An 11,925-nucleotide genomic window follows, 5' to 3' on the forward strand; every position below is an offset into this window, starting at 1 on the left:
ACTATGAGAACCTTCTCAACCCAGCACACAGGCTTTGAAGGGTCTTTCCTCATGTATTTGCACAAAGCAGGGACCTTGGGGTCTTGTATGTAGGTTCTAATGTTATTATTATCAAAAAGAGGGACTTGGTGAAGCAAGAGGTAGCAAAGCAGCCCAGGGAACAAAGGGAGAAAGAGAGAGAGATTACAGTAGCAACAGGGAGGACAGAAAAGCAAATGGACAAAATGCATGTGAAAGAATAGAGCCAAGGAGATATACATACACGTGAGCAAGCAGGATCGTGCTGGAACACGTGAGCAAGTGCATGCAAGAGAGGGCACAGAAACTCACACAGGCAGGTGCAGCCATTTGCAGCTCTGAGTCCTTCAGCCCCACTGCAGGTTTGCAGTCTGGCACTGCTTCAGCAAGGGGTCTCCCTGAGAACACCCTTTGGTACATGCAGGACCCCCTGACCAAACTTACTCCATCCAGTCCAGCAGCCACTCAGTATTGCTGACAGTGAAAGTCCTCCAAACCAAAAAAATGTATAGACACTGGCACTGAGTATGCTCATCAAGGCCACCCCTCTCCTCAAAGCAGTTCTGTGTTTGAAAGGGTGGGAGCTGGCAGCACACACGTAAACACACTCCCACTTTCCCCGTATGGCTTTCTCTGACTTTGTCACCCTCACACACCTCAAATGTTTGCATTCTGCTTTTTGTTACTACACTGCAGACCCTTTCTCACTCTCCCCTTGTCTTCTGGGCTGCTTCACTTCCTTCTCCTCCACAACTCTTGCTATCTTGTTTGATGACAATCACATTAGAACCCATTCAAGTGCCCCAGTGTCCTGGGTCTAGAGCCCACCACCCCTAATCCACGCAGTCAGTTGCAAAAGTACTGAAATCCCAAACTACACATACTTCCCCTGTGTGCTGTCACACTAGTCTTCAGGCCCCCACTGCTCCAGATAGACACTGGACTGCCTGAAGCCAACTAGGCAGGACTGCATTGCAGACAAAATGTGTTCCTTTGTGTACTCCCCTCCAAACCACCACCCTTCTCAGGCTGCTGGGCTGGCAGCAGCCTCAGGCAGATTTTGGGCATCCAAGGCCAAGCAGTGTCCAGCCAAGAAGCCATTCTCCCCCTCAGAGCTGTACATGTCTTGCCAGTCACCTCTCTCATCAGACCCCACCGTGACTTGACACCAAAACTCACACCTGAACATGCAGTTACTGTGATTCCAAAACAGAAACAAGACCCTGCCCTGAGCAGGGCCGATATCAAACTTTTGAGAGGACCAAGCACAAGCACAGTATCTGCACAGTCCTTGGGCCCCCATGGCATGGGGTACCAAGAGTATTAGTTCACGAGACAGCATTCCTTACCTTGGTGCAAAGACACTTCACGGACAATAACATATAAACTTATCAAACACTTCAGGCATTGGCTAGAAGACAAAGAAAATCTGTCACTGCTATTTCTATACATACTTGGGAAGCACCAGATAGCACAGTGATGGGCTAGATATAAAAAAGATAGAGACAAGTCTCAGTACCAGCCTTTGATCACTCACAAGGGAAATGCACGTGCTGCCTTGTGGAAACCAGGACCAGACATCGTGTCCTACCTCTGCCTAAGCCCAGCTCAGCTGCAATCTGAAAAAAAGACCTTCCAGCCTAGTGCTTCATGGTCCCTCCCTCTAATTTCTATTTCACAGCAGCTTTTCACAACCAGGATAGTGTTTACTATAAGCAACACAGGCTCAGCTACAGGATTTTCTGCTTCTGGGACAGCCTAAAGTTTGGAAAATACCTCCCTAGGAGTACCAAACTTGACTGGAAGCCTGTGCCCAGGAATTGAAGGGAGATACTCAGCAGCAACCCTACAGTGGTCATAGGTCAGACCCTGTCCTGCCAGCTCCAGCACTTTGATGAACTGAAGCTGATTTACACCATCTGAGCAAGCAGCTCACTGTCTGCACGCAGCCCTGTTTCCCAAGGCTTGTTTTCCAGCACTCCATTGTCTCTCTAGCTTCTCCCAACAAACACCACGTCTGGCAGTGCTATACCTCGGCCCTGGGCAGCCTGAGTCAACCTTGGCCATCAGATCCACAGGACAGAAGCTCCATCTCCCACTGCCCAGGTCTGATGAGGGTTCTTTGCCAAGGGCACCAAGGCATCGTTCCTCAGCACATGCACTAAAAGGTGATTAACTGTCCTGTACTGGGTCTGGCTGGGAGGGAGTTAATTTGTTTCACAGCAGCTTATATGGTGCTGAGTCTCAGATTTGTGACCAAAACAAAACTGGTAACACACTGATGTTCTAGCTGCTAACAAACTACAGTGTCAAAACCTTCTCTGCTTCTCACTATGCCCCACAGTAAACAGACTGGGGATGCACAAGAGTTTGGGAGTGGACCCAACCAGGCAGATGACCCAGACCAAGCACAAAACTACACTGTCCCATCTAATGTCATGCTCAGCAATAAAAAGGGAGAGGAGGGAGCTTAGTTAGCCACTTTTAGCTCAGGAACTGGATGGGCATAAGTCTACCTACAGAAGGCAATTAAGTGTGTCTTTGTATCCCTTGTTTTATTTTCTCTCTTCTTCTACTTCACTTATTAAACCATTTTTATCTCAACTCACAAGTTTCCCTCTTCCCATGCCCCACTTGGGAACCAGGGAGTAATCAAGTGGCTCTGTGATGCTCAGCTGCTTTGCAAGGTTACCCCACAACAGTTCCTAAACACATGGCAGCACTACTGCAGGCCATGCTCCCAGCCAGTGCAGAGGAAGTCAGACTGACCCTTTCTGAATGCATTAAACAGAAAGCAGGAGCCATGGCACAGTGAGAAGCTGCCATTCTCCTTACACAAAGCTTTGAGCCCTCAGTCCCATGATATGAACTCCTATCTTCTGTCCTAGAGCAGCCAAGCACCACTAACCTTTCATCTAATCCACTACAACATATTAGCACTGTAGGTACAAAACCAATTAAAGCCTCAACTGGTGGTTCCAACATCCTTCCCAGCCAGACATGAGTCTCCTGTTGCACAAAAATGTAAACAGCTTTTTCAGACAAAATCCATAAATGCTCACCTGCGGTGGCTACTCCAGCCAGGAAAGGTTCAGTGCTTGCACTTCACTTCATGCCTCCATCACTTTATGATACCAAGGACGGAGCAGCAGCATCTGCCAGCACAATAGTCAGTCCTCCAGGCAGGACTTCACAGCTTCAGCTCACAAGCGCTTGTCTGACTTAGCTAATCCATCACTAAGTCTTGGGCAAGGCAAAGCAAGGCCACGTCTACATCTGCAGGGTCAGCCACAGTCCCTGGTCACTCATCCCAAGATCCATGGGGGCTCACAGCTGTAGCCCTGGTCCATTGCATGCCTGGGGCTTTTCCCCTGCTCATACACGCAGCTGACCAAGACAGTGTCATCAGACTCCACAGTACATGCCATGGAGGCTGTTCCTGTCTTGCATGGCCAGAAGTTGGACCAGATCAAACCCACCCAAGGATTCACCTGAGAGGTGAACCTGGGTGGCAAAGCAGACAAAAGAGATTTTGGAAAGCCACGCTCACTTCTGAGCTTGAGTGAAACGAGCAGAGCCATTGCCCAGTGGAGGATCCTGGTTCTAATCTCACCTCTCACAGCACCTTTCAAATTAATTGGTTAATTGGCACGCCGGGCTGCGCATATGAAAGGAGGAAGGATGGCTCCCTCTGCCGGCGCCGGCCCGAGGAGTCCCCCGCCCGCTCGCCCTCCCCTCCGGCACCTCGGGGGCATCTAGACCCCTGGACCTCGCCCGCTGCCGCCCCACGAGCGAGGGGGCTCAGGGCCAAGCCCTCCACAGCATCCGAAAACTACCACGGGAAGAATCCCCGTCTCTCGCAGCACAGGTGAGGATGCCCAGTGAAGGAGTGCCGTGCCCTGCCCTGCCTTCGGACAGTATCACTGCAGCAGGAGTTTTATTGCAGAAAATACCGTGTCGCTGGGGAACAGCCCGGGAGGGCTGTAGCAAACGAGTGTTCAGCTGACTTTTAAAAGTTTAAGCAGGGATGTAATTTGTTAAGGACTCTGCTGATGCTCAGCTATTCCTACCTGCCATCAAAAGGTTCAGCTGTATTTCATAAGTGGGAAGGCAGCCAAGCTCAGAACGCTGGTGAAGTCCAGCTCCCAAAGCAATCCCCTCCCTCACCTGTATGTCCTCAACCTTCTAGACTCCAGTGACAAGGGAAACAATTCCCTCTCCCAAACATGCACAGCACTGGCACCAACAGCCACATGCCTTGTTAGGGCTGTAACAGCAAGCAAGAAAGCACATTTTCACACTGCTAAAAAATAGAATAGTGAAAACCCAGCAGGACCCGAGGGTAACTCTGGAGTTCAGTTGTGGGGGGTGAGGGACAAAACAATGTCCTCTCCCAGGTTAACAAGATCATTTGCTCAGTTAGTATGTGCACATCTCAAGCTGCTCCTCACTAAAGAGGGTGATGAGGACAGGAGGAGGTGCTCTGAGCTTAGGAGCCACTTTTAATGACAAGGATTATTAGAGAAACAGCATTTTGGGGATTTGGGATTCCAGGAAGCAGCTGCAGTAGGAGCAGAGGGAGATAATCCCAGTGTGACAGACAGAGACGCAAGGAAGCAGGACTGGGGAAGGGAGTGCAGCATCCCCAGGCACACACAGAAGTTACTGTGTTGTACAGGAGAGCAGCCATTCCAGAGCAGAAGGAGGATGTTGGGACAAGGGTTTAGTCCAGGGTTCCCAGCATCCTTCTGTCCTGCGATGGCCAGACCAGGAAGATCTGAGCCTCAGGAGCAGCCAAATCTTCAGCTGTCCTCCCCAGCTCTGGCTGACACGGTGACTCAGAGACAGAGGAGCCATCTGCCCCACAGCCTGCCTTCAGGACACCCAGGTTCCCTGGCCAGCAAACAGTCCATGATGGCCATTCAGGCTCTGCCCAGAAAGGCAGTAGAGGGGCACCAAGGGGGCAGATCCAGGCCAAGTCCTGGGAAACAGCCCCCAGGGCACCCAGCTCTAATGCCTCTCAGGTGGGCATGGGGCTTCAGACCCTCCCTGTGCTGGGGTCTGCCTGTGCATAGTTCCTGAGTGCCAGACCACAGTGAAGGACCGCAGGGCTCAAGAAAGAGCCCAGAGAGAGAGAGAGGTGTCACTCACAGAGGCTGTGCTGAGTCCCCAGTGTTGCCTTGCACAGCAAAGGGACGAGGTTGCCTCAGGCCTGTGGCTGCAGTGCCCAGGAGGGGCTGAATGCTGCACAGCACTGGACACAGCTCAGCCATGGGAATGAGCTCCCTCCTTCCAGGCCAGTAGCAGGACCACATCATACTCTCCCGCTCTGACTCAGTTTTGCAATCAAAACCTCAGGGAAGTGCTATCTTACCAATTTATGTCCAGATCCCGTCCGTGCTCCTGCAGCTGCTGTTTCCAAGTGCCTCACATCCTTGGTCTGCTGGGTGCACACCACTACCTGAACCCACACTCACACACAGGCTCCTGCCAAAAGGTAGTCAAAGCTTTTTAGGCTCCATTTATTGCCCAAGACGTTTCTATGGTGACTCCCTTCACATCCCATCATTGGCTGCAGAAAGCTTCTGGCCATCAGCAGCTTCAGGTGAGTTGAGGGCCTCAAGCTTCAAGTCACCTGCAGTTAATGCCACTGGCTACAGTCAATGAGGAAGAGATTAACAAAACTTCCACTGAAGCAGCAATGGTGAGTGAGGCAGTGTCAGCAGCAAGCACAGGAGTGAGCCCATGTCTCCTTCTCCTCGGTGTTCTCTGTAGCAGGGAGGAGCAACAAAGAGGGGTAAGGAGTATTGGGGGTGTTAGACAAACAATTTTGCTTTCATAATTCCCTGAAAGACTTCTCAGTCGTCAAGGCTTACAAAATTGCCATAGCCAGAGCACAGGACCACTTTGTCCTGTGAAGTGACTGGCCCTGACACACCATTGCCTAAACCAGGGGCAGGATGCTCCCAGCTCTGCTGGGAAAGCACATGGCTAAATGCTTTTATAGGGCAGCCACAGATCTGTGACTACTGCTGACAAACACCAGTCCAGCATCACCTCCACCACAGCTTCCATCATCAGCCAGTCAGGGCCAAATTCAGTACAGGGTGACAGCAGTGACAGTGTGAGACAGGCAAACTTGCTTTGTTTGGGGAGCAGACCTTGCCCTCAACAGTGTGACAGCAGTGCTAACAGGCACTTTGCCCAGAGTCTCAGTCCTGCTGAGCGTGAGCTAAGGCATGGCTCTCTCACTAGGATCCAAAATTAGGAAGTGCAGCACTGAGTAGAGTCAAAACTGAATGAGCTCTGTTGGGCGCTTTTTTTTTCCAGGTTCATGGATGGCACTGCCAGAGTGAGGGGCAAGGAAGTGAGTAAAAGAAGGGCAGCAGAACAGGGCACAATAGGCAGAGAGAAGGCAAGTGCAGATTTCCCAGAGAAGAGCAGCAGGGAAGGACTGGAAACAGAGAAGTACTGCCATTTGCTAAAAAAAAATGACATTAGGTTACAATGAGTATTATAACCTTCCCTCGTGTTTAGTGAGCTATCCTGAGATTGGCCACCCAGCAGAAAGGACACACTCTGAAAAGCACCTTGATTTTCAGCCTGCATGCGTAGCAGCAATGAATGATCTAGTCAAACCTAGACACTGGGATGGAGCAGATGGATCAGCTTGGGGCTGGCTGCCTCTCTTATGCCCAAGAGCACAACTACCCCCACTCTCAAGTAGAACAATGCAGGGCTCTCAGTTTAGCAAGCTCTGTCCCCTGCCTTTTGCTCAAACAAGCCTTCTAGGACTGTCCCCAGATGGTACTGGTGTACACACTCACCACCACCACACTCCTTGTGCTTGGTACCAGTTGGGTCAGGGCAGGACAGAAGCAGCACTAAACCCCAAATTTTTAAGTCAAAAGCAATGGCCAGGCACAGAGGTACAGGCACCTCCAGGCAACCCTCATGCTCCCGCATCCCAGCAGAGTCCTGTATCCCCATTTGGCATACAGGCACCAGGTAACATGAGCAGCAAAGGGAGCTCTGCAGCTGCCGCAGACTCCACACCCAGCTGCCAGTCACCACCTGCTGAGGTCCAGAGTGTCCCACAGGCCCTCAAATGAGAAAAGAGAAGGTGCTGTAATGCTGTTGAAGAGCTGAGACATCCACTTGCAAGAAGAATTCCAACCACACTGCAAGAGGATGAGAGGAACAGCATCACCAAGAAGATACACAGTCTCCATCAGAAAAGAAAGAAGCTCTGCAGGCATCCCAGTCAGCCTTGTGCAATGAAGGGAAGCAGAAACTGCTGGAGAAAGATCCACTTTGGCTACCCATATGTTGTCCTGGAGAACCAGCACTAAAATGCCATCCAACAACCCTTTCCCCAACAGGATAACACAGAACTCTCTTCTCCCTATCAGAGCACAAAGGACAGTAAAAAGAAAGAAAATGAAGGAGGCACAGAACCAGGCTAAAGTCTAGACTAGTCTCTGAAAGCAGAGTTGTTGCAAAGGGTAAGATTGAAAATTCCTGTAATGTGCTGTATTCCTTTTATGGACTTTGCAAATAATAGAAAGTGATGACTAAATGAAAATGAAACTGTGAACTGGGAGGATGGGTCTCTGCAGTGGCTACCGGCAGCAGAAAGCCGCCCACCTGACCCTTCCAAAGCTCTCTGAAGCAGAAACCAATCCACAAACTAGACACAACCACAGGGATAGATCCCCCCACCCCATGCTAGATGATGGGTGAGTCCCAGTCCAACTCTGTACTCCAAGTCTGCATGGGAGCAGAGAAGGCTGACAGGCAGCAATTTGCTACCCAAATCCAGACAGAAAGACTTGCCTTATCTGCTGGGATGGAGGGGGGACTGTGCTTCACAAGCAACACATCTCAAAGGGGCGTGAAGGTGTGAGCCTGCAAATGTAGGAGTAGCCAAACCCACAGGGTAAAGCTCTCTCCCCTCACCTGCAGCCACACACAGACTCCCGAGAAGAGGGTGACACAGAGGGACCCTGCCCACCACAGAGCAAAGAGCCGAGGGCACAGGGCAGGACAGGGCAACAAACAGCCTGAGGCAAAGCTGGGGACATCCCTCCCCCTCGGGCACCTCTTCCACAAGGAAATGTGGGATAAACTGGTGGTAGAGACCAAAGGGATCCAGAGAACAGCAAGGAGCTTAGACCGTGTCCACCTACCACCTCAGGCAAGGAATCTTGTTGGGGTTCACACCCACCTCATCTTCACATGTTAATTTTTCAAGAAAGCAGATCACTCAAAATGGCCTGTGCCCTCAGGATATGTATGGACTTATCTGCAGAGAAGTGTCATTGCTTGTAAACCCAAAACACAGTTGCATAACCACATGGTTAAAAGATAATGACACAAATTCATACATGGCTGTATTCTTATGTACAAATACTGTTTTGTGACATGATGTCGACAGAAAGTGTCACCACACTATTTCTTCTTCAATCTGTTTTTCTTTACTTTTCAAATATGAGTTTTCAAAATATAAAAACCAATTATTTGAAAGTAAACATGTAATTGTACTTTAAAGGAATAACATCAGATTAAATCCTACCTGAAGTCCAGTTTTGTTTCAAAGCTTCCATGAACAATCTAATCCTTCTAACCAGATAAAGTTCATGGGTTGTAAAAAGGGTCTCAAACAAACAAACAAACAAACAAACAAACATTCCTTCTGCAATATTTGCAACTAAATTTTACTACTATGGGATAGTGACTAAGAGCACAAAAGTAAAATTTACTATGAAAAAACCCTTGCTAGCTCAATATTATTTTCAATGTGCAAAAAAAACCCCAAAAGCTGATCAGATAATATACACAATGAACAATGAATTATGACCCTTTTCTTAGAATCCTTACACAAAAGCAAGAACTGTGAATTTTTCAAACATGACATTGCATTTAAATCATGAAAATATCCTATTATTTGATATGGAGCTGGGAAAAATAGGATTTTAACTGTTATTTTTAAGCTAAAGGCAACCTTTTCTTTCTTTTTTTTTTCCTGGAGGCCTGCTAGCTTCTTCTGAAAAAAGAGTTTTAAAACTGACCTTGTTTCAGTAGCCACTTCTCTTTCGTAAGTATGAAATCACCATATCATATTATAAAGTGTCAATGCACCAAAAAGCAAAGGGCACTTTTTTTTTAGGAAGGAACAAAGCTGGCTCTTTTCACCTATGAAACAGCACATACTTTTTCTTTCATGAGCCCATCAATTTCAGCTCTGTATTATTCAGCAACCGGCATTTCATACAGAGACGAAGCCTCACTTGCTCTGACCCCCACCTCACCAGAGCAGAGACATACACGATGCAAAAGTCTGTACAGAATCTGGGCCAGCTTATTCAGATTTCAGTGGGCTCTACCCTGTACTACACTCTACTGTCAACATTTCAGGATTTTATCAATGAGCAGCTGAACCACTCTTTGGCCTTGAAAACAAACAAACAAACAGCACCAGCTCAGGGAAACCGTTTCAGATTCAAAGCCAGAGAAGCAATTTATTTTCAGCATTTGAAAACTGATGTACCAGGACAATGATCTCCAACCTTGATAATTGTTTGCTTCAAACACTCCTTACCCAGTGCTCTCATGAAAGAGGTGGAGAGTATCCAGCAATCTCACAGGGGAAACCTGGCAAAGCCCAGGCTCTGAGCTGGGCACAGAATGTATGAGTACAAAGACTGCAGGCTTCAGCCATGCTCAGAGCATTAGGTACTCTGAAGACAGAGAAACAGGTCCCAAAGAAACAGTCATTAGCTGAGATGTCCTCTATGGCATACAAGAGTATGTTGCAATGCATGGCATATTAACAGTGCAGTACTAATCCAAAAGCAAAGACAGACAGGAACATTACCCATTTATCTACTCAGGCCATGCCATCAAGCTCTGGAGAACCAGAGCTCTGGTGGAGCCATTCATCCTTCCTAGTCCTCTCAGGACCAAAGGCTTCCCTGGGGTGCACTGCACTGTCTTATGAAGTTATGTCTGAACTCTTGAGCCTGCCTCTCCTTGATGCTGCCTACACCATCACCGTTGTAACTGGTCTTGTTCATGCATAAAATGAGGTTAGATGAGAAGACAGGACAGAAGATTGTGCAGAGTGTAACAACTGCCAGAAACTAAACAAGAAGAATAGAGGCATCAACCACATCCCTCCATTCCCAGACCCACTGCCAGTGCCCACAGGAGCCCAGACGCCACGGGCTGGGCTTCCCAGATGCCCAGTGAGAGGCACCTGGCATGGCAGTGTGGAGCTGGGGCATGCAATGGGAGCTGACACGGCTGCAGCTCTTGCTCCCAGAAGGCCTCTGCACAGCCAGTTGGGAACCACATTTAAATGAGGAAAGTGCTAGTTTTAGAACAGTTATTTTTAGTTTGTTGTTAGAAAAAAATGTGACTCTGGGAAGAGAGATGTTACCCGGCCAGCTCTAAGGGCTCCGACTGAGCCCCTCAAGCATCGCAGCCACACGTCCACACTCACCCCAAGCAAAGCCCGTGCACGAAGGCTCTGGTCTCCGAGAGAAAAATCGAGAGACGGCTCTTGTGCCGGAAGGAGCCCGAAGAGGCTGTTTTGAGGTACCATCGGTTAAAGAAGGAGGTGCAGCTCTCCAAGTACCGGGGTGCTTTAAATGAAGGGTGTGTTGGGAGCCCGGGGTGCCACCGCTGAGCGCCCGCCCGGCAGCGATGCTCAAGAAGCATCAAACCTTCGGCCTCGCCCGCAGACACTGAGGAGACCCGGGGCATCCTGGTGTGCGGTGGCTGCCTGGCTCGAGGCGGCGACCCCGGGGCCGGGCGGCGGGGCCGGGCCGAGCCCGCGCTCACCCGCGGGGAGCGCCCTTCGCAGCCCCGCCGAGCGGCGGCAAAGTTTGCGGCGCGGCGAGGGACGGCGAAGTTGGGCTGCCCCGCGGTGCCCGCCCCGCTGCCCCCCGAGCCGGCTCTTACCTGGGGCGGCGGCCGCGGCAGACCCACCGCGCCGGGCGCTCGGCCTCCCCCGGCATCCTGCGCGGCCCCGGCGCGGAGCGGAGACCCGGCAGCCGGGCACGGAGCGGAGCCCGGGCGCCCCGGCACGGAGCGGAGCGGAGTCTGGGCAGCCGTGCAGGGAGCGGATCGCAGCCCCAGCAGCCGGGCACGGAGCGGAGCGGAGCCCCGGCACCCCGGCACAGAGCTGATCGCAGCCTCAGCAGCCGGGCACGGAGCGGATCGCAGCCCCGGCAGTCGGGCACGGAGCGGATCGCAGCCCCGACCGGCGGCGAGCGGAGCCGGCTGCTGGCACCGTGCGGGCAGGGCGCGAGGCGGGGCGCGGGCGGCGGGGGATGCATGTGCGGCGAGAGCCGCCTTCCTCCCCCTCGCTCCCCTCGCTCCCTGCCTGCCTCCCCTCCTTCCCCGTCAGCCCAGCCCAGCCCAGCCCAGCCCAGCCTCTGCTGGAGACTCTGAGAATGCAGCGCCGGGTCCGCGCCCCGGACCGGCCCCGGGGCCTCCGTTACAGACCCGCCCTGGGGATGCCGCCTGGTCCCGGCGCCTGCCACAGCGGCCCCCCACCCTGTGCGGTGCCCGGCACGGTGACAAAGCGCTGCCCGCAACGCGGGTCCTGTCCCCACCCCGCCGTGCCTCCGCCCCGGGTCCCCGCAGTGCCGTGCCGGCCGCCCCGGAGGCGGGAGCGGGACAGGGGAAGGGGCAGACCTGCCCCTGCCAGGTCAAGGCGCCCCTTCAGTGTCCGGGGCTGAGAACAGGTTCAGTGCATGGAGTTCAGGATCAAGCCGGGGTGCCAGGGCTTCGGCCGGTCAGGGACAGAGACCCCAGCCCACTCTACCCTAGCCCACTCTACCCCAGCCTTTGAATGGTGCGAGGCCTCTGTGGCCCAGTGGCAGCAGGGCAGGAGCTCTG

At 51.8% G+C, this 11,925-nt stretch overlaps 1 protein-coding gene across 1 annotated transcript in view; it reads right to left on the reverse strand.

Annotated features, from left to right (window-relative positions):
* The window catches only part of CDH22 (cadherin 22), a 78,461-nt gene extending 67,067 nt beyond the window's left edge, over nt 1-11,394 (reverse strand). Inside the window, exon 1 of the mRNA XM_071572754.1 lies at nt 10,984-11,394. The gene's annotated coding sequence lies outside the window, so the exon portion shown is untranslated. The remainder of the gene's footprint in view (nt 1-10,983) is intronic.
* Between the last annotated feature and the right edge of the window lie 531 nt (nt 11,395-11,925).

This window comes from Pithys albifrons, chromosome 18, assembly GCF_047495875.1.
Source record: "Pithys albifrons albifrons isolate INPA30051 chromosome 18, PitAlb_v1, whole genome shotgun sequence".
NCBI lineage: Eukaryota > Metazoa > Chordata > Aves > Passeriformes > Thamnophilidae > Pithys > Pithys albifrons.